The sequence below is a fragment of the Neofelis nebulosa genome, chromosome 8 (genome assembly GCF_028018385.1).
Source record: "Neofelis nebulosa isolate mNeoNeb1 chromosome 8, mNeoNeb1.pri, whole genome shotgun sequence".
NCBI lineage: Eukaryota > Metazoa > Chordata > Mammalia > Carnivora > Felidae > Neofelis > Neofelis nebulosa.
Genome location: NC_080789.1, coordinates 30,300,790 through 30,322,997, shown reverse-complemented (window position 1 = coordinate 30,322,997; position 22,208 = coordinate 30,300,790). Strand labels below are relative to the sequence as shown.

The 22,208-nt window shown below is 37.9% G+C and overlaps 1 long non-coding RNA gene across 1 annotated transcript; it reads right to left on the bottom strand.

The window, feature by feature from the left end:
- Nucleotides 1–211: 211 nt before the first annotated feature.
- On the bottom strand, nt 212–21,961 carry LOC131519122 (uncharacterized). The gene is made up of 2 exons (XR_009265476.1): nt 21,080–21,961; nt 212–465 (listed from the first exon to the last, which is right to left on the bottom strand). It is a non-coding gene; the product is annotated as an uncharacterized LOC131519122 (long non-coding RNA).
- Between the last annotated feature and the right edge of the window lie 247 nt (nt 21,962–22,208).

Here is a 22,208-nt window from a genome sequence, read left to right as displayed (position 1 = left end):
CTTCGCTGTCAGGTTCCCTGCCTCTCACTTCACTCCCACAGCTGTGTGTTTGAATATTCAGAAGCAAGGTTGGAGGCAGGAGTCAATTATTTTGGGCGGGTTACATATCTGAGCTGTTTGCTCCGTGGTGGAGGCAAAACACAGTGTAAGTAAAAACAGAGGTTTCTGAAATGTTTGAGTTGCTATTCTGAAACTTCCAATACAAAACACGTTTCTAATGAATTATCTTAAATTAAAGTTTAATGGCCCCTAAATTGTATATAAAGTACTAGCACAAAAGCAGGCTGTGTGCAGATAAACATCATTAGTGTGTTAGTAGGAAAAGTTCTTTAGCTTCTATTTCCCTCTGGGTTTTCTAACAGCTCCGTGGGTCCTTTTCTGCCTAATGTGAATGCCAATGTGCTTTTCTTTCCGACTTCCCCAGTGAACCTCCTGTGTTAATAGCTGGATTTTGACTTGCCACTCCTGAAAAAAACAAAAGGGATCGTTCTTTGCTGACGCACAACTTCACCTGCCATCTGCACATGCTCACTCTGGCAGCTCCTCGTGATCCTTCAACTCGCAGGAAATCCTTAGAGGAATAAAAAGGACAGGCCCACCCCCACAGCAGAGTGAGCTCCCAGCTGAGTCACATCAGTGGGACGAACGCTGACACGTGTATTGACAAGCCTGTTTCATACTCAAGTGCCCCTGCAAATCAGCACATGGCTGCTTGGAAGCCGGGCAGTCCCCCACGCTGGGTGGGATTCTGCCTTCTCAACCGTTCTCCTAGTTGGAGTGGAAGCCTCCCTTTATCCAGCCAACCTTTCTGGAGAAAGTGGGGTGGACGAGAGGGGTGAAAGGGAGTACCGAGGCCTGGATGCCGAGAAGGCTACTGTAGGAACGTAGCCTTCTGGTCTGCTCACTGCTACCATCCACGCCAGTCCACATGGCCACACCCTGAGTGGCCTGGTCCCAGAGCAGCTGTTTGGACGGCTTGTGTGGTCATACCACGCCTCGGTAAGTGACGGCCTGCCAAACCCTGGGAAACTTGGAGTTTAGGTCAATTTCATGCTTTCCCATTAGGCCCTAGGAAGAAAGAAGGTGTAAAGTGACATGCCTTCACGGCAGCCAGTATAACTCTGGTTCAAACGTTTTCTATTTTCGACAGATTGCTTTTCTGACCAACTGCTTTTTATGAAGCCATTTTTCATATTAAATCCCAGTTGAAACAAAATAGGATATGCATAAAAAGTAAATAAATGGAAACTCTCAGTTCAAGAAAGTCTACAAATCACATTGTTTACTTAGCCAATTACATTAATATCATTTTACTTTCATATTTGTTTTACATAGAATGCTTTGAAATACCCAAGGATCCGTTTTCAAGTTGGAAATGGGTAATTAGAGGATTAGGGCTTTGGGCCTGGTCTTTTGGTATCATACAGAACTGTGTGTTTCATGCCTGCTCTACCTCCTACTCTATGATCCTGGGCAAGTTACCGAATTTCTCTAAGCTTCAGTTTTCTAATCTGGAGAATGGAGATCATTATTATACATCACCTGTCACATTATGTTGAGAGGACTAACTGAGATCATGTAAATAAAATGCTTGGCCCAGTGTCAGGCACATAAAAGGCTGTAAGTGAATGTCAGAGGTGATGTTGTTAATGAAGCTCACAACACCAGCTGTGATGAGTGTCATTTTGATTTGTGTCAACTTGACTGGTCCAAAGAATACCAGGATAGCTGGCAAAACATTTCTGGGCGTGTCTGTGAGGATGTTTCCAGAAGAGAGTAGCATTTGAATCAGTGGACTGGGTAAAGAAGGTTGCCTTTACCAATGTGAGTGGGCATCTTCCAGTGTGTTGAGGGCCTGAACAGAACACAAAGGTAAAGGAAGCAAGAATTTGCTCTCTGCTTGAGCTGGGACATCCATCTTCTCCTCTCCTCAGACATCTGTGCTTCTGGTTCTCGGGCCTGTGGATTCGGACCAAATTACACCACAGGCTTTCTTGGTTCTCTAGCTTACAGATGGCAGATTGTAGGACTTCTCAGCCTCCAAAATCATGTGAGCCAATATATATGAATTTTGGAGGCTGAGAAGTCCCAAGATATCTATATCTGTATCTATATCTATCCATATCCATTTTCAGCTACATATATGAATATATATATATATATATATATATATATATATATATATATATCCTATTGGTTCTATTTCTCTGGAGAATCCTAATGAACCACCAGTATGCTGAATTTTCACCCTCTTATATAGATTGCTAACCACCAAGACAGCACAGGCTATCTAATTATTAGAATTAGGAATTTTGATCATTAGATAAACTTTAAAAAGAAAAAAATCCAACTACATCAAATAAGTATATAATGCCCTTCATACAGGCATTTATAATGCAGCAAATGGATTTTAGCAAGGCTTTGATTGGTGTTCAAAGTAATTTTTAGTGAAAGACTCAAAGGTATGAAAGTTATTTCTTTTGTTAGGACCAACTTCAATTCAACAAACCAGTGTGTGTGTGTGTGTGTGTGTGTGTGTGTGTGTGTGTGTGTTGCTCTATTCATACTGTGAATTTTTTTCTTGCAGCTGATTTGGACTAATGACTTAAAGAAGAGACAAGCTTCATGTAAGTGTGTGATTCTCAGCCACGTGTGGAATAGGGTGAGGGTGTCACATGATTATAGTTCTTAGGATGATTTTAATGTCAAAATAAGGAGTGCCTTCTCACTATTGCCATAATGAACACTGCTGGAATTCAGGAGGAATTTATAGAATAATTATTCATTAGATTTTAAAAATTCAAGCATAATTAACACACAGTGTTATAATAGTTTCAGATGTACAATGTAATGATTCAACAAATCTATACATTTCTCAGTGCTCATCAAGATAAGTATACCTTTAATCCCCTTTATCTATTTTCCCTATCCCTTTCACCCACCTCCCCTCTGGCATCCACCAATTTGTTCTCTGTGTTTAAGAGTCTGGTTTTTTTTTTATTTTTTTTAAGTAGACTCTACCCTCAATGTGGGGTTTGAACTCACAGTTCCTAGATCAAGGGTCTCATGCTCTACTAACTAAGCCAGCAAGGTACCCCTGTTTTTTTGTTTGTCTCTTTTTATTCTTCACTTGTTCATTTGTTTTGTTTCTTAAATTCCACATGTGAATGAAATCATATGGTATTTGTCTTTCTCTGGTTGACTTATTTTACTTAGCATTATACCCTTGAGGTCCATCCATGCTGTTGCAAATGGCAATATTTCATTATTTTTTATGCCTGAATAATATTTCATAATACATATATCTCCTTTATCCACTCATCTATCAAATGGGCACATGGGTTGCATCCATATTTTGGCTATTGTAAATAATGTTGCAATCAACATAGAGGTGCATATATCCTTTTGGGTTAGTGTTTTCATTTTCTTTGGGTAAACACCCAGTAGTGTTTAGAATTGCTGGATCATATGGTAATATGATAATTTTTGTATTGATTAGGGGAAAATTATCTAGTGTTTGAAAACTTAAGGCCATGGTATTTTACTGCATCTTATGATATCAAAGTGACCACTTATGAAACTTTTACTAGAAAAACTTCTTTTAAGTTTTTTTTTTGTCCTTCTGTATATACTTCACATTTTTAATCCTTCTTGAACATTCCGAATTAGAAACTCATCCAAAAAGCTTGAAACTTGCATCTGAAAAAGTAGCTTCTTTGGAAAAAGAATGAAATCAAAGTTATATAGCATCCATCTTGGTACCATAATTTGTAAGAGCTGATAAAATTCTCCTTCCTTTGGCTGAAACTCATCTCTTACTAGTTGAACAATACAGTATTAGTATCTTTGCTCTCTAAGAAACCCTATCTCCATTCTTTGTACTTTATTGGTATAAATCCATTCTGACTTTGGCATATTGCCAACTGGTTTGACATATGCACAAATCTCAGTGAAAGTACTGCAGGAACACTGGGAGATGTTCAAATTGTGTAACATCCACCAGTGGGTATTTCAGAACGTCTCCCAACTCTCAATTACTCTAGTGTTACTGACCAAGTCAGAAATTAATCATCTGCCATTTTTCATGTGATCACTTGCAAATAGACATTTTATGCTAATATGTTTCTGATAAAATTTGCCTGTCACTTTTTCCTCTAATAAATAAAAAAAAATCTTTTCAATTAAATGACTACTCAATGATGGGAGCTACCAGCCCATGAGGTAGAGCTACCCACAGAGGTAGTGCTTCATCTCTGTCACTGTTGTTCAGAGGCCAAGAAAACTTCATCATAGTGTTTGTAGAGAAGAATGTACCTGTAACACTGCTGGCCCAGTCTACCCGCAACAAATACTAGGGAGAGTTTCCAGGTTTGAGAAACACTAGCCATCACACAGTGGGCCAAAGTGCCTTTCAAATGGGGGGGCATAAATCACATATATGAATGGATAGGATTATTCTATTCTGCATATCCCCATAGCTTTTTTAAAAAGCTTATAGTTTACTATAACTCATTCCACTTTATAGTTAGGCATGTATACTTGTCTATCTTTTCTACTGGACCAGATTTCAAAATTCAAGACAGTAGAACATGCCTTCCTTTATGTCTGCATCCCATGTATGGTTCAGTACAATATCTGGAGCTTTAATGATGTTCAGTAAGGGTCTGTCGACTGTGCAGGTGTTGAGGGGGCACTACCATCCCTTTGCCCTTTGCCTGGGACATGGCAGAAGTTAGACATTTCTTATAAGAGTCTCTTTATAAAAACCACTACCCCATATACAAACTTCTCTTCTTCATCTCTCCTGCAACTACCCTCTTTGAAGTCATTGTCAAGCTGCCATACTTGTCAGAGCATTCTGAACAATCAGATCAAATGCATTCACCCAAATCTGCCGTATTTTAGTGGAGTCAACCCTAAGATTCAGGGAAGGAAATGAAATCTATGGCTTATATAAGATACACTGGTAAAGAAGGATTCAGAAGTATACAGCAAGAGAAGGGAAAATTAGCTTTGCCAATCACCAGTTGGTTGATGAAGTCATTGAAGGTGAGAAACCAGTTAGAGAAGCAGAGAAACAGTAAAATCTTAAAATTGAGAGATGTAAAGACAGAAATCAAGAGACATTCAAACTCATACACACACACACACACACACACACACACGAGCATGCATACACACACACACACACACACACACACACACACACACACACACACACCAGCATTCTAGTTCCAGGGCTTAATCTGTGAACATATTCACTGACATGGCCTCTCTTCACGTTCTTTTTTAATCCAGCCTTTAAAAAAGAGATATTTCACTTGTAGTTTCTTTGCAGGAATATTTTGAAAATTATCTATGTAAAAAATAAAGATGCTGTCAAACACTATGAGCTCCTCAGAGATAGTAATCACCCACCTTCCCCATAGAAAGTGCTTACTTATAATTTTTATAAATTTTAGATAGCAGTAAGAGAGAATATCAGTCACTTATATGCCAGGTTAGTAGCTGGCAGCTGCCAGGTGAACTGCTCTTTTATTCTTTTAAGATTACAACCCCCCCCCCCCAGCACTCCCACCTCTCCTATTTCCTGTGATTCTTGCTCCCAATGTTTGTTCCCAATGTTTATAGCAGCACTCTCAACAATAGCCAAATTATGGAAAGAGCCTAAATGTCCATCAACTGATGAATGGATAAAAAAGTTGTGGTTTATATCTACAATGGAATACTACTTGGCAATGAGAAAGAATGAAATATGGCCTTTTGTAGCAATGTGGATGGAACTGGAGAGTGTTATGCTAAGTGAAATAAGTCATACAGAGAAAGACAGATACCATATGTTTTCACTCTTATGTGGATCCTGAGAAACTTAACAGAAGACCACAGGGGAGGGGAAGGGGGAAAAAAGTTAGAGAGGTAGGGAGGCAAACCATAAGAGACTCTAAAAAACTGAGAATAAACTGAGGGTTGATTGGGGGGTGGGAGGAAGGGGAAAGTGGGTGATGGGCACTGAGGAGGGCACCTGTTGGGATGAGCACTGGGTGTTGTATGGAAACCAATTTGAAAATAAATTTCATATTAAAAATAAATAAATAAACATTAAAAAAATTAAAAAAAATACAGCACTATCGACAATAGCCAAATTATGGAACAGCCCAAATGTCTATATACATATATACATATATGTGTATATATATATATATGTCCATATATGTATATATAGTGGAATATTACTTGGTGATCAAAAAGAATGAAATCTCGCCATTGGCAACAATGTGGAGGAACTAGAGTGTGTTATGCTAAGCGAAATAAGTCAGTCAGAGAAAGATAAATATATTTTTTTTTCACTTGCATGTCGAATTTAAGAAACAAATAAATATAGGGAAAGGGAAAGAAAAATCAGATAAAAAGAAATAGGGAGGCAAACCTTAAGAGACTCTTAATATAGAGAACAAACTGAGGGTTGCTGAAGGGGAAGTGGGCAGGGAATGGGCTAAATGGGTATTAAGGAGGGCACTCGTTGGGATGAGCACTGGGTGTTATATGTAAGTGATGAGTCACTAAATTCGAGTGCTGAAATAAAGTAACAATAATAATAATAAAAGAAAAAATTATTAGACAAAAATTACTTTTTTTGTCTAATGAGGTGAGGGTAGGAGAAGGTCAGGTCAAAAGAGGAAAATAAATCTTTTATAATACATATTTACAAGTAAAACACCTTTCAAGAAAGCTGTTTATTTAAGAATAAAAGGGCCCATGAACATCTATGAAATGTGAAGCTTGTGTAAATGAATCAACACTGAACTGTGGCTGCTCTGGCTAGGAGTTATCATCATATGTAATGGAAAAAGAAATCCTATTGTTTGGAAATAGGATCTTATATGTGGTTTTAAAGATTTATAAGTACTTGTTCATAGGAAGAAAATGCTGGATTCATCTTAGAAATCTTATTTTGATCAATTTTATAATTTGTTAACATTTGTTACAGTTAACAGATATTCTATTTAAATAAAAAGAAAGGAACGTGTGAGCATATACACAAAAAGCAGTAAATTCTGTAACGTAAAAATAGTGAAAATACCACCACATATTAGTCTTTCCTAGATTTTACCAAATAAATTTCACAATCTAAATGCTCTAAGACTATAATTCTTTGCAAGTAAATGGTTCACTCTCCAACACTTATTTTAAGTGATCCTTCTATCACTATCAAAATATTTGGTGAAGCAAGTCAAATGATTTGGGGAGAAGTAATTTGTTACAAGTGTCATTTAGAAGTGGTGTGAAATCCCAACTGGAATACAGTGATCCATAATTAGTAATTGGGTATAATTTTTTTAATGAATGTGAAAAAGTCAAATTAGGGATTTTTTCATCATCAGTTGACACATGGAATACTTCCTATGCATTCAAAAAGCAATTATGGATATCAGAATATGTCCCTGGGAGTCAGTCCATTTTCAACTTGACTATGACTTGCTATATCAACATCTTGTTACTGATCAGTTAATTCATGTTAATAATCCTGGCAGTGAGGTACTGAAATGTTCTCACTCATATACTTACACACACACAAATGCATACACCGACATACACACATCCTAAAAATCAAAGGCTCAAATATTGCCGAATCCGGCACCTTTCAATTTAGGGTCCAGAATTATTCTCTGTACACAGGCCATCTGATTTTCACAATATGCCTGTGAAGTTGGAATTACAAATCTCATTCAATGGATGGAGTCAGAGATCCAAGAAGGAGCAGAGCTGAATTTGAACCGAGTTCCATTTCACTTAAAGCCTATGCTTTGTGGTTTCAGAACTGTGCCTCGAAAATAGGAGAGACGGTCATGCCCTATTTACTGGGACATTGTTTTTTTAGCCAAGTTTGTTATAAAGGGCATTTTTTTCTGAAGGAAACTCTACTTTGCCAAAGATTTATATTACACAATTTGAAACTGTTTACCAGTATATAAATTTTATGAGGGCTGGGACCATGTCTGGTGTTTTTTGGTTTTGTTTTGTTTTGTTTTTGTTTTCTAATGCATAGTATCTAGGAGACAGGAGGTATTCAATAACTATTTGTTAAATGAATTCACTATGGAAAATTTTTTTCTTTTAGATCTAATAAAAGCATAGTTCAGAATCCAGAAAATAATTTAGTGTACATTTTAGGTTCAAGAGAAAGTTTTTAATACAATGAATAATACTCAAATATGGTTACACAAAGTATTAGTAAAATTGTTTGCCATACTCTAAGCAATAAAGTATTTCTCATAATCAAATATAATATACATCAAGAATCTAGATATCATAAATACCTGCTTCATTGATTTCTCCCATTATAAAGTAGTTAAGCCTTATAAATTGAGCAATTTCAGTAAGTTTTCATCAGTTTCAGTTTATTGAACACATGTAACTTCAAATTCAGAATAAATTTCTTCATGCTTTGCTAACATTGAAACTTGCTGAATTTTTCTACTCTGGTAATATTTTATAACCTCCTTTAATCTCCTAGGTAATCACTGACGTTTACTTGGAATCCCATCTATTTTTATGTTATGCCACCTTCATTTTTCTGTAAGCATCTTAAATTCAGGAATACTGTTCATCATTGTATCTTTAGGGTTTAGTGTGGATTGGGCGTATTATACAGATTCAAGAAATTCCTGTGGAAAGAGAAGAAAGGAATGAGAGATGTAGTGGGAAGGTGGAGGAAAAGGGGGAGGGAAGGATGGAAGGAGAGAAAGAGAAAAAGAGAGTGAAGAGAGAAAGAAAGAAAATAGTAAATTAGTTCTTGGATTAGGAGAAATAAAGTCAAGGATCAACAATGCTGAATCCTTGCTTAGAAACAGAGAACTACTGCGACATCTACCAAGATGTTTACATGTTAAATAACTTTCCAGAGTATATGGATAGCCCATTGATAATTGCTACTTCTGACTAAGAATTGTATCCTTACTGATACTTCATATAGGATTTTTGAGCCTAGGGAGTGTTTGACATTTCACTACAACCCATTAATTGCAGGATGAACCAAATCATTCAGGTGACTGATAGCACAAGAATACATTTATTAATTAGTAGCAATATCCTCCAGATTCTCCAGGTTCTAGGGGACATAGTAATTTTTTTTACCAGTCCTATTTACATTAATTTTGACTCATTATCATATTATACTCATACTATATGCAATTTAGTAATACTTTGTTCATGTGCATGTTAAGTAATCATAGCTTTCCAAACCTGAACTCTGTTTCTTATAATGCTGATACTAGCAACTAGAAAGTTTTTTTGTTTTGTTTTGAAGATGGAATAAGACCAGAACACAGGATCTATGACAACCAGTTCTAAAATTGCCTACTAGTTAGAGAATCCTTCTACTCCTCAAAGTCAATCACTCAGGAAGCATTTATTGAACACCCAAAGGATGAATTATATAAGGCTCTTAAATAAGAATAATCTTCAGAACTATAGTATTCCAGCCAAATACTTATTTTTTATGTCATTCAGAAAAAGAGGCTTATGAGGCCTTTCCAAACAGCTAATTAGAATACTTAACACCTATTCACCTTTTATCTAAAGATAAAATAAATTGAATGGGGAACTACTAAAGAGCTCTTCTCAAGTGCAGATTATGCAAATTTATTGTATTCTTATTCTTGGCCTCAGGGTGAAAACAAACAAAGCAAGAAATTATTGAAGAATCCCCTCCTTAAAAAAATACAAGTACTATATAAATTTTATATCATTTGTTTATTCAAGAGTCATTTATTGAGTACCTATTATGTTGAATGAAGATGTAGGACAGGGACATTGAAGATTTCATAAAAGTGTCTGATGCCTCTCTGAGGTGTGGTCATGTTTTTTAACATTTCTGTCCAAAGGGTGCTATGGGTTTTCCTAATACAGTGGAAGACCATCAGTCCCCTATTTCTTTCCATGTCTAGCCAACTACTTGAGCCTGTTACTGATTGCTTACCAAGTACAAGATGCTTTAAACATTTTCTTTTCTGAATCTTTAATCCATTCCAGTCTGGGGTCATCTGATTATTCCTAAACCAACCACAAAGTTTGATGTGTAGAGAAAAACAAATGGGTTGTAGTTTAAATTCCAGCTCTTTCACTAATTAAACTCTTGGTAAAATTACTTAACTCCTTTAAACTTTGTTTTTCTCATCTATAAAGTAGAACCTCTCCTTTTTTTCTCTCACAAGTTTGACTAGAGGATTACAATGAAATAAAGCATATAAAATACATAGTCCAATTCCTGCCACAAACTACTAACTTAGCAAATGGCTTTATCCTCCTGGCTCCTCCCTAAATGAGCCAAGGGGGTCTGGAGGAGAGGAAAACACAGGAGTGAGAAGGAGGGACACTACTAAAATCCCTGCTGTGGGTTTGGAGTCACTGTCTCCAGTGACTCTGCACTTTGAGCAGTTATCCCTCTGCATCTTTATTTACAAGAGCCAAATTATGGAAGCAGCCCAAGTGTCCATCAATAGATGAATGGATAAAGAAGATGTGGTACATATACTCCATGGAATGTTACTCAGCCATAAAGAGAGAATGAAATCTTGCCATTTGCAACAACATGGATGGATCTAGAGGGTATAATGCTACCTGAAATAAGTGAGTCAAAGAAAGACAAATACCATATGATTTCACTCATATGTGGAATTTAAGAAACAAAGAAAAAAAAAGAGACAAACCAAAAAACAGACTCTTAACTGTAGAAAACCAACTGATGGTTACCAGAGGGGAGATGGCTGGGGGATGTGTGTGAAATAGGTGAAGGGGATTAAGAGTACACTTATCTTGATGAGCACTGAGTAATGCATAGAATTGTTGAATCACTATATTGTACACCTGAAACTGATATAACACTGTATGTTAACTATACTGGAATTAAAATTTTTTAAATTAAAAAAATAATAAAATGAAAAAAAAGCAGTTATTCCTTAGTGAGGTTGATTATTAAAATCCTTTGGAGGGGTGTCTGGGTGACTCAGTTGGTTAAGGGTCCAACTTCGGCTGAGGTCATGATCTCACAGTTCGCGAGCTGGAGCCCCGTGTCGGCTCTGTACTGACAGCTCAGAGCCTGGAGCCTGTTTCAGATTTTGTGTTCTCCCTCTTGCTCTCTGCCCCTCCCCGACTCTCTCTCTCTCTTCCTCTCTCTCTTCCTCTCTCTCTCTCTTTCTCTCTCTCTCTCAAATAAATAAACTACAACAACAACAAAATCCTTTGGAAATGGGCCCGGGCCTCTATCTTATATTCTGATCTAAGATGGGCCTCAAACTCAGATTCTCATTCAGAAGGTTGTAATTAATGGAAGCCTAGAAATCCATGTTTTCATAATATTCTACATTTTGATGTCAAGCAAGGCTGGTAACTGCTGAACTAAGGTGATGTCAAAGACCATGTTGACAAGAAAGGACTGCACAACTCCCAAAGAGCTCATGCTTCTGGAACAAATCCTCAGGAATAAGTGAAACAGAAGCATATGTGATTTTTGTTACTGTGATAATTAATTTTATATGTCAACTTGGCTGGGACACAGATGTGCCCAGATATTTGGTTAAACATTATTCTAGGTATGTCTGTAAGGGTGTCTCTGGATGAGATTAACATTTGAATCAATAGATGAGCAAAGTGGATTGTTCTCCCCAGTGTGGGTGGGCATCATTCAATCCCATGGAGGCCTGAAAAGCAGGGTTAGGGAAAATTTGCTTCCTCTGTTTTCAACTGAGACACTGGTCTGCACTCAGATTGGAACTTACACCAGTGGCTCTCCTGAGTCTCAGCCCTTGGGGCTTGAATGGTTGTAGAAAAGATGGACATTAGCTGGTAGAATTTAAGAGAACTGAGACCCATCTCAGAAGCTGAAGCTTGTAAGTGTAGGATTGGGAAATATGATGGGAGCCTAGAAGATGAGGTTCCCTGCTACCTTAAATGAAGAGCCTTCAAATAGCCTGGCATATCTTCATCTTATAGGTGGTAGAGATTCTATGGAGAGGGATAAAGTTAGGAGGAAAAACCACCAATATATTGGATCATGGCAGAGGAAGGAACAGCATGTGATAGTGAGCCCCTAGTAATCTGTCATTTAAAGAGATGATGGAGGTCTCCACTATTCCCATCATGGTGCTACAGAGAAATGAGGGGACTGTGTAGAGAAGACCCTGCTTTTGGCTCCCTCCCCACTTAGACTTACTCATCTAGTAGAGGTTACTTCACTTTATGAATTTCTTTTCAGTGAGTCTTTGAAGTCCTGCTGGGGTCATTTTTGACAACTCTCTTCCCTCCATGCCTTAGAAGAGCATCACATCCCAAAACGTGCTTAGTGAAACGGGTGCTCGTAGGTGTTGCATAAAAGGAGACTCTACTATCAACCAAGTTTGGGGAAACAGCGGGTTAACACAGAGAAAGAAAGTTCCATTACAGCAGGTTTTCTCAGATCTTTTAACAAGTTAGTACACGTTGTGAATTTGTAAGAGACAAATATAATTTGAAGCATTTCCCCAAAACTTGTGACCCTCGTTGCTGTATTAGTAAGGATTCTCCTGGTTTTTAAGTGACAGAAACTGAGCTCCAACAGGCATAAGCCATAAAAGGAATTTATTGGCTGACAGAATTATGAAACCCAGGTATGGCTGAATCTGGAGGCCTCAAATGATGTCACCAGTGTCTGTCTTTCTCCATCTGTTGGCTCAACCTTCCTCTGGGTTGGCTTCATTCTCATGAACTCATTCTCTATGTGGTGGTCTCTGGCATCTCCAGGCTTACATTATACTTATAGTTACAAATTTCACTTTGGAAAAATCTCCACTACAGAATAGAACTTATTACAAGTGAATTGGTTTTTTTTTTAATTTAGAAGTATTTAAATCATAAGCAATTAAGTTACAATAATGAGATATAAAATGTAATTCCTGAAGACCTTGTTTTTATATAAAGGTCTTTTTAATCACAACCCATGGTATGGGTGCATACTGGTTTAAGATATCATGAAACTACCTAATTAAAGCTATCCCTCAGATGTAATAATGTATTTGAGAACTTGGTTTGCTTCCCGATTTCCTGACATTCTCCCACCCCAAATTAATGCTTTATAATTTACACAGTGTTTTCTTATTGCTTTCAGAGTCATGAGGGGTCACCTTTGGTTAAGGAAATACGTTATCTATCAACAAATTAAGGTGAACATATTTAATTTCTGACCATGAACCTATTTTAGATGAACTCTGTTAGAAAATTGCAGAAGATATACTCACTTAGAAACTCTCACTAGATGTCAACTTTTTAATTTTTTTTATTTTTTGAGAGAGAGAGTGCATGAGTGTGCCAGCGGGGGAGGGGCAAAGGGACAGGGAGGGAAGGAATCTTAAGCAGGCTCCAAACTCAGCATGGAGCCCGAGGTGCAGCTCTATCTTATGACTGAGATCACGACATGAGCAGAAATCAAGAGTTGGATACTTAACTAACTGAGCCACCCAGGCACCCCAGATGTCAACTTTATTGTAAATTTATGACTAGACTCCAAGATACATTTGACTGTGAATCATGGGATTCTTCATTAGCGTCCCCAATTGGTTTTAAATCATCAACATCACATCATGATACTGGCAGGAATTGCTGTATAGTCAATATGAAAGAGGCTTCTCTTTAATTGGTCAACTAGTAATCATATTCATTTTGAAATGCTTAATTGTAATGAGTTTATTTTTACATATGGCATATTTTGGGGATTTTGATTTTTCTAACCTAAGGAAATTATTTTAGCATGTTAGAAACTGAATTCCTTGGAGACGCTCATTTCACTTCCTGTGTATTTACTGTGTCCTTATGGCCAGCTAGGAAGTGAACTATAATGAAAGCAAAATCATTTGGAATTTTTATAACTGATATCCTAAACACTTTTGTCAATCCATTCTATGATGCTACTTAATACTCACTAATGATAGTATCTTGAAAGATTTCAAGATTCTTCAGCAGTTTCTGAATCATTAAAAGAGATCATACTATGCCTAACAATAAAATAACTGGTTATTATTTATTTTATTGCTTGAAAACTAGTTGTCCACAGACATATGTGCACCTTCTTTCAATTGTTTGATATGAGATCACTCTGCAAGATAATAAAGTTTCTAACAGAATTCTTAGTCCCAACCTTTTGAATAAAATGCATAAGTGTCTTTCTACATCAAGATCCTTTTAGGTAACAGCTAACATTAATTGATAAGTGCTCTATACAGATATCATAAAAAATTTTTTTTTAACATTTATTCATTTTTGAGAGGCAGAGAGAGACAGAGTGTGAGTGGGGGAAGGGCAGAGGGAGAGGGAGACACAGAATCTGAAGCAGGCTCCAGGCTCTGAGCTGTCAGCACAGGGCCCGACGTGGCGCTTGAACTCATGGACCGCAAGATCATGACCTGAGCTGAAATCAGACACTTAACCTACTGAGCCACCCAGGCATCCCCAGATATCACATTTAAACCTCACAATGACTTTAGAAAAAAGGTAGCATTTCTTTAACCTCAATTTTACAGAGTTGGAAGCTGAGGCAGAGGGAAGTTAAGTGCCTAATACTACACAGTTTATAAATGGCAGAATTGGCAAGGCAATCCAACGCCAGAACCAGTGATAGTGACCACTGTTACTAGAATGATTGATTGTTTCACCTGTGAGCAGAGTACTTGAAAACGTTACTTAAGGCACAACAACAAGGGGAACATTTGGATTTATCTCAAATGTATAAGAGTCTTACATTAAGGGCACTGGTGAACATGTGCACACACAAACGCACGCACGCACGCACAGGCCCACTCCGTAAGGATTGCCTGATGGCTCAGCACATTTTGGTTATTGCACGGCTTTTGTTTTCTTGTCTTGAGTTAAAAAGACTTTAACAAAGCTCCCATAAATAAGAGCCCAAGTAAATAAAAATCTCATATTTGTAGTGGTACACTAATAAGCTTAATAACAATAATCCACAAACATCTGCAATCATAAAATAAAAACTTCATTACCATTTCAATGCAGTCACTACAAATCCTCAGGTTAGCCAGTACACCAGCTGTGTCCTGTGTGCTTCACAACACAAACAGCAATTCATTCCAAATTACCACTCTCTGTTAGTGACTCTTGCTCCCTGGCTCCTGTCCCAAACACTCCTGCTGTTCAGGTCTATTGTTTCCCACCCCCCCCACCCCCACCCCCCCCCTCCCCCGCCCCGCTAGAAGCCTTTTATTTCCTGGGAAAGCTTGAAGGGCTGTCTCCATGAAAAACTAGGCTAATCTTCTAACTTCTGATCTCCCACTCTATGTCCTCCAATATTCTGGGCGCACTCAGCCTTCCTTTCTCTCTATCCAAGTGACATTGAATATACATTTCTAGAAGGTGTACAGAATACTTCACCCAAAGAATGAAATTAAAGGAGTTAACAAAGCTTATGCTATTTCATAGCTCTGTAAAATGAACTAGTTTGAGATTCAGATAATGAGCTTTAGTCTCTTTATAGGAGCTGTGGAGTTGAGAAAACTCCCTCTCCGTAATTCCTGCCATGGGCCTCTAAGTCATCAAATTCCATACAAAATTACAGAGGACTTCCCTCTGAGAGTTTATGGCCTCAGAACAGCAGGTTAAAAACCAGATTGGTGGAAAATGAAGGGTAGTCTTTTAGCCACATGTAACACATATCCCAGCTTATAGAAATTTTATACTACTTAAGAGATCATACTTAACAGGGAGTTTATTTTTATGCTGCAAAATACTTATCTATTCCTTTTCATCTGGAGCTGAAACTTTTTTGCAATTCTGAATACAATTGACGAGAAGGAATGAGAGGGTATTTGATCTTAGCCCTACTGATCCGAGCTGTACTGATATATAAGATTTCAGGAAAACATTGTCTTTTGGATTAACTCTTCCACCGCACAAGCATAACCAAGAGATTCATTTCTTCTAGGATATGGAAATTCAAGTCTATTCACAGTCAAAATAGGGGTCATTTAAATACTTCCTCTATTTATAATTTCTAAAAGGATGCTAGAAAACATTGGGAGAAATGTACTTAAAAAATTATCTTCTGTTTTGTTGTTATAACCCAGTACCTTGTATAGATGACCTCACATTGTTTTCCTAGGGACCTGGGGATCTGTTCGTAAAGATTCTTCAAATCTTCATTGGGGAGCCTTTTATGGACCAGGTGGGTAGCTTTCTGGAGCCACGAGCTTATATCAGAGACCATCTTCCCCTTGGAATATAGCAGCTGACTGAAAACGAAGTTAACCCTAATACCATGTACCACAGGTATCTTGACTCTTTGATGTGCCTATTTTGACTCCATCAGTAGAAGAGGATTGCTCTGCTGGCTAACATAGAATATAACTCTGCAGAGATGAACCATGGCAGTCATTTATAACACCATACACCCTTTCCCAAGCAGCCTGTTATACAGATGAAACACTGTTTTTACATGGCATATTTACAAAGGCAAGAGGGAAGAGGGTAGAAAATCTGTCTGCAGGGTTCCATTGAACATTAAAGAGATAGCTATTGGGGAACACTTGTCCATAAACATGGTAATGGGCTCATTTTCACAGGTTGGATATTTCACAGATAGATCCTATCTCAAGGGCCACTTGGAAATCTTGACAAGAAATGTGCCACAAAGAAGTACAGGCATTGTGATATGAAGAATGGAAATGGGACACCCTGAAAAGCTGATTCATTTTAAACACGAAAGCCAAGGGTGAGTTAACCTATCACTTATTGCTCCTTTATAATCTTCTCTTTGGCAGCCAGCAAACGGTACTTGATGTATTTTTTCAAGATAGAAAAATAGAGTGACATCTGTTTATGGAATTCACCAGCAGGTCCACACATTGTGGGCTGTTTTAACAATTGGTTTCTAAAAATAGATTTAGGACAAATGTAAGCATTCTTTGGCATGGTTAGAGTCATCACAGACTGCCTACGTAATCAACTCCTGGCACCTGAATGCCTATTTTTAGGAGACCCGAAGGAGTGAGCTGTGGTCATTTTGGAGACATTTATGAGGCTCCGAGTAATTCATAGATGATGGATTTCCATTATGAATGCAAACTCTCAGAAACAAGATTCAACTTAAAGGAAACATTTTTGTCTGAAAGCACTACCCTAAACCTTGTTTCATCATTCCAGAGTATTGAATCATAATACACTATTGTGAATTTACTATGCTTACATAGATGGTTGTATAGGCTGGGTTCAAAGTGCACCATTCTTAAAAGGGACTAGGAAACTTTATCAACTCTGGACACCAATAGTCAGGTGACAGTCATGCATCAGTGTCGGCATATGACAGGAGAAGTCAGATTCTGGGAGGCAAAACAACTTAGAACAGAGATCCAAGCACAATATTTGATGACTCCAACTTGTTGCAGACAATGACATTTAGTACCTTCTGTAGACGCAGGATGGAAATAGTAGGTATTTGGATAACTTTTTCTGGGATAGTTAGAATACCAAATCAAAAGCTTACAACTCCTTAAAGGAGACAAAATACTCAATCATACTCTTTAACAGGAGATTCTATCTATCTATCTATCTATCTATCTATCTATCTATCTATCTATAAATCTATCATCTATCATATATCTATCTATCTTCCTCTCTAACTACCCATCTATCTACCTATGTACACATCTGTTTATACACACACACACACACACACACACACATACATACACACACATAATATACAACATTTTTGTTTAGAAAATATCTGTGTACTTGAAATACATTAAATATCTCCATATGCATAGCATTGTCTAGGAATAGTACACAATAAACCAATCAAATAAAATCTATATTAATTGGAAATATATGCTTTAATTCAGACGACTAGATACTGTTACCCATAAAAGTAAATGAGACAATGGAACCCTTTTGGAAGAAATTCTTGATTTAAACAAGAAAACAATGTTGATATTTTATACAAGATAAGATTAGATTCATATGTCTTGTTTTTGCGGCAACCTCTAATAAGTCTTTAAATACTCTGATACTTGCTTCATCCTTTACTTTCCTCTCTTCACATTCTATCTTCACTTATATCCCTGATACTGGTGATTAAGACCCTCTGGACACTTTCATTCTGTCGTCTTGATCAGTAGATTTCTTTAGAGTGATCTCATTTTCCAAAGGCCAGCTAAGTTGTCCTATCATTAAAATGCCTTTTGATTTCTAGAGATGATTATTTCATTTTGAAAATCTTTCTCAACTTCTTGGGAGCTCAAGTGTTGACTACATTAACAATGTGGTAGAAAGAAAAATGTGTAGATATTAAACTTCTGCTAAAGATAATTTGGAATTTAGGGGTAAAGGCAGAAGTGGACACGGGGGTCAGAGGAATGGAATAATTAAAACCACTCTGATTAAATTCAGCCTATTGAAATATTTCAATGAAATGAGAATGATCATTCATGCCCTGAGGGAAAACTGCCATTCCCTTCTGGATGGAATTCCTATTTTTGAGAACTGCAAATTTGCTAAAGTGGTACATTCGTCCAAAATTAGCTTGTAAAATGCTTGCAATAAGCAACATCTCCAAATCATGGTCAAATGGCATTTTCTACAGATATTCCACGACAAAATATCTTATATAGGCTAAAGTACAGCTATCAAAATATCTTCTATTTCTTCAGGGTTTTATTACCATGTTTTGCAAGTTTAATATCATATACTGAGCTGATATGAGCCAAAAAGCAATACATTTCTCTGTCTGGCAAGGATATCTAGCTTCTGTACTTCAGAACCAAAGGAAGCTGTCCTCAAAAATATGTGAGGTTTCTTTATCCAATAAAACATTGCTAATGCCATGGTTGATCACCTGCCTCAAAATTTATCTCAGCAAGTCACATGAGCACTATTAAGTGCCCACAGCACACAAAACCCTTTATGGTAATGATTAAATGACACAATATTAGTTTAACAAAAACAGGAAAAAAATTTGAATACGGTGGGTGATACCTACTAAGAGTTCAATAACAGTTTCTTTCCTGACTCTTAATGGGTCGGGGGAGGTTGGGATGAAGAGAATAGGAAAAAATTAAATGGTATTCAAGAAAATGCTATGTGGTTCTCAGTGTCAAGGATGGGGTAACACTGATCTGTCCCTTCTCTTTCAGATCCATTGATGAGTCAAGGTGCAGATTTACAACATGGCCAATTTGGTGTGGAGAAAGCAAAACTTGACTTCTCTCATGGGAACTGAATCCACAATCCTATCCTTTCTAGTCTTATATTCTAATAGAAATGAAGAACAATGCAAATGAATGGTGATTTTAGAAATCATCTTTAAATTTAATCCTTTGACGGACAAATTAGTGTGGTCCTCTCCCACCTATCAATAATACCTGAATAGCCTACTATGCTTTCATCTGGCAGAATCTGTTGGAAAGTTATTTGTGTTGTTTTTCCATTTATATAGTTCAAGGTAAATCCCAACAGTATTATAAACCACGGGAATTTTCAAGCCTACATAGCCCCTGATCTTTTCAATAGCCCCAAAGGGTCCTAGGCCCCCGTGAACTCAGACTCCAAGTAATTTGAGAAAGTTTCACTCTGTTCTGAAGATCTAAAGGCAGTAAATCAGTTGCTCTGGACCCTGTTGGGATTGAGTCTAATAAGGGAAGTTTCCTTATAAATAACAATGGGATTGATTAGTGGCCCAATAATAAAACCTTTTTTTCCCCCATAGATACGATGGATTTGGAGAGTGTAATGGATGAGTCTTTCCCCTTTCCCCTTGAACTGAGCTGATCTTGATGTGTTTGGCAGTTAGAATATGGTACAAATGATGCTGTGCATTGATACCTCTTGGGATGCTGTGACAAGTCCAAGGGGCATAGAAAGGATGTGGAGGAGAATCTATGTGCTTCAGCCAACAGCCCTGGCTGAGCGTCCAACACTGTATGAGTGAACATCTTGAGCTCTAACCCACTCTGTCCTCTGGAGGGATGCAGCACCAGCGGACAGCACAGGGAGCAGAAGAACTGCCTAGCTGGGCCCTATTAACTCACAGTATCTTCAGGGATAAAATAATGATTGTAGTTGTTCTTTTTTTTTTTTTTTTAATTTTTAAAAAATGTTTTTTATTTATTTTTGAGATAGAGAGAGACAGAGCATGAGCAGGGGAGGGGCAGAGAGAAAGGGAGACACAGAATCCAAAGCAGGCTCCAGGCTCTGCCTGAGCTGTCAGCACAGAGCCTGACTCAGGGTTCGAACTCATAAACCAAGAGATCGTGACCTGAGCTGAAGTCAGATGCTTAACCGACTGAGCCACCCAGGCACCCCTGATGGTAGTTGTTCTAAACCACTAAGTTTTAGGATGGTTTGTTATCTATCAAAACCCGTACAGACATTAATACTTTCTCCAAGTTTGTTTTGAGCCTAATGACACATATTTGTAGTAAGATGTCTAGCTGGGGATAGTACAACTTATAGAGAAGTCGAATCATTATGTTGGATACTTGAAACTAATGTAACATTGAGCCAAATATACTCAAATAAAAAAAAAGTTAAGCTAGCTGGAGGAATATCTATGTTTTTGAAATATTTTTTCTCGAAGGTAGCTGTTTTGAGTGGATAAAAAATCAAGACTGGGGCTGTGGTGGCAAAACCATTAAATCACTGGAAAAGGCATGAAGCCAAAGGTAAAGACAATGGCTAGTGCTGGGGAAGAGATATCTGTGTTGGGAGAAGGCTGCATTAGTATCATGTGGCCACTGTAACATGCCAGTGCCTCCCAGGGGAAGCTCTTGGACTTCAAAGTCCTGCCTAGATTTTTTTGAACTGCATGAGTAAATCTTCATTCTTTTATTATTTTCATATTGAATTAGAAGCTCTTTTACATAAATATAATTTTCCAGCATCTGTTGATTTTTTTGGACCATGAAATTTAGGAGGAAATTAAAAGCATGAAGGCTTGCATGGCATACTGCTGAGTTATGCAAGTTTGAAATAAAACTTTATCTAATTCTGTCACAAAAATCTGCTTTTTAGACATAAGGCCTGACAAGCTCACATTACTCACATTCACATTTGTGATTGCCACCTCACTCTCCTCCTGAGATGATTCTGTTTCTCACCAGTTTGATGGGCCAGTAGAAAATGCATTTGCCAATAGCCTGGGTCAGGTGCCAGCTGCTTTTGGGCTCCTTTGATTGCCATGTCCCTTCTGGAGAGAACAAGTTGCCAAGGAAGTAGCAGGAGTCAGAAATGAGTCAAGGTCAGGAGACAATAGCCATGGCATAAACCCTTGTGGAAATTAGCAGAGTTCACTGTAGGATGCAGGAATTAGGGACAAATCCAAGAATTTGACCAGAACCATTCAGGCTGGTGTTGAATTTTAGGGCTGTCAGTTCTCTACTTATCCCATGGCAGAGCAGCTAGATTCTTGGAGAAGGAACTGGCTTTCTTCTAGAAAGTGGTTATTTCTGTGCCCACTTAGGAGTAAGAGTGAAAGGCCAGATCTCAGCCATGGGGGCTGGTCTTTGGTGGAGGGCACTGAGCCAAAGGTACTGCCGCTAAAGTACTAGGTGACTGAAGGACAGGTAATAAAGGGAGGTGTGGAGCAGCAAGCCCATGGAAGCAGGCAGAGAGCAAGAATGCAACCAATCACAATGGGATGGCAACAGAGAGTTCAGGTTTGGGAAGCAGAGCTTAGAAAGATTCCTGGATGCAAACCGGTACAAATGGTGGGAGATTTTAAAATGTTGTCTGCAGTTAAACGTGCGGGAAAGGAGAGAGCAATAATAAACATCAGGAGGATCCTGCATTAAAAATCAAGAGGCCTGAAACACAGACCTGGTTTAGAAGCTAAGTCATTTCATACCAAGAAATAAATGACAAAATGACAGATGGTACAATCAAGTGGCTGTATGGTGCCCACAGTTGACTTTGAGTGTCCACTTACTACCAGAATATGTGCTGTGTTCCACATGGATGAGCTTCTGAGATGACTAGACTCTAGATTATGTATTCACAATTTAAACCGAGTCTCACCTTTGTTGTCATTGGAATTTTCCTATATCTAAGATCACATTTAGCTGTGACTCGCTGTGCTTCTTTTACTTCAGTCTTGAACTCATGAGTCAGAGTTTATTTTCATGGTTGGGCTGCCTGTCAACCTTCAGTCTATAAGAAACTATTGGAAAGCCAGC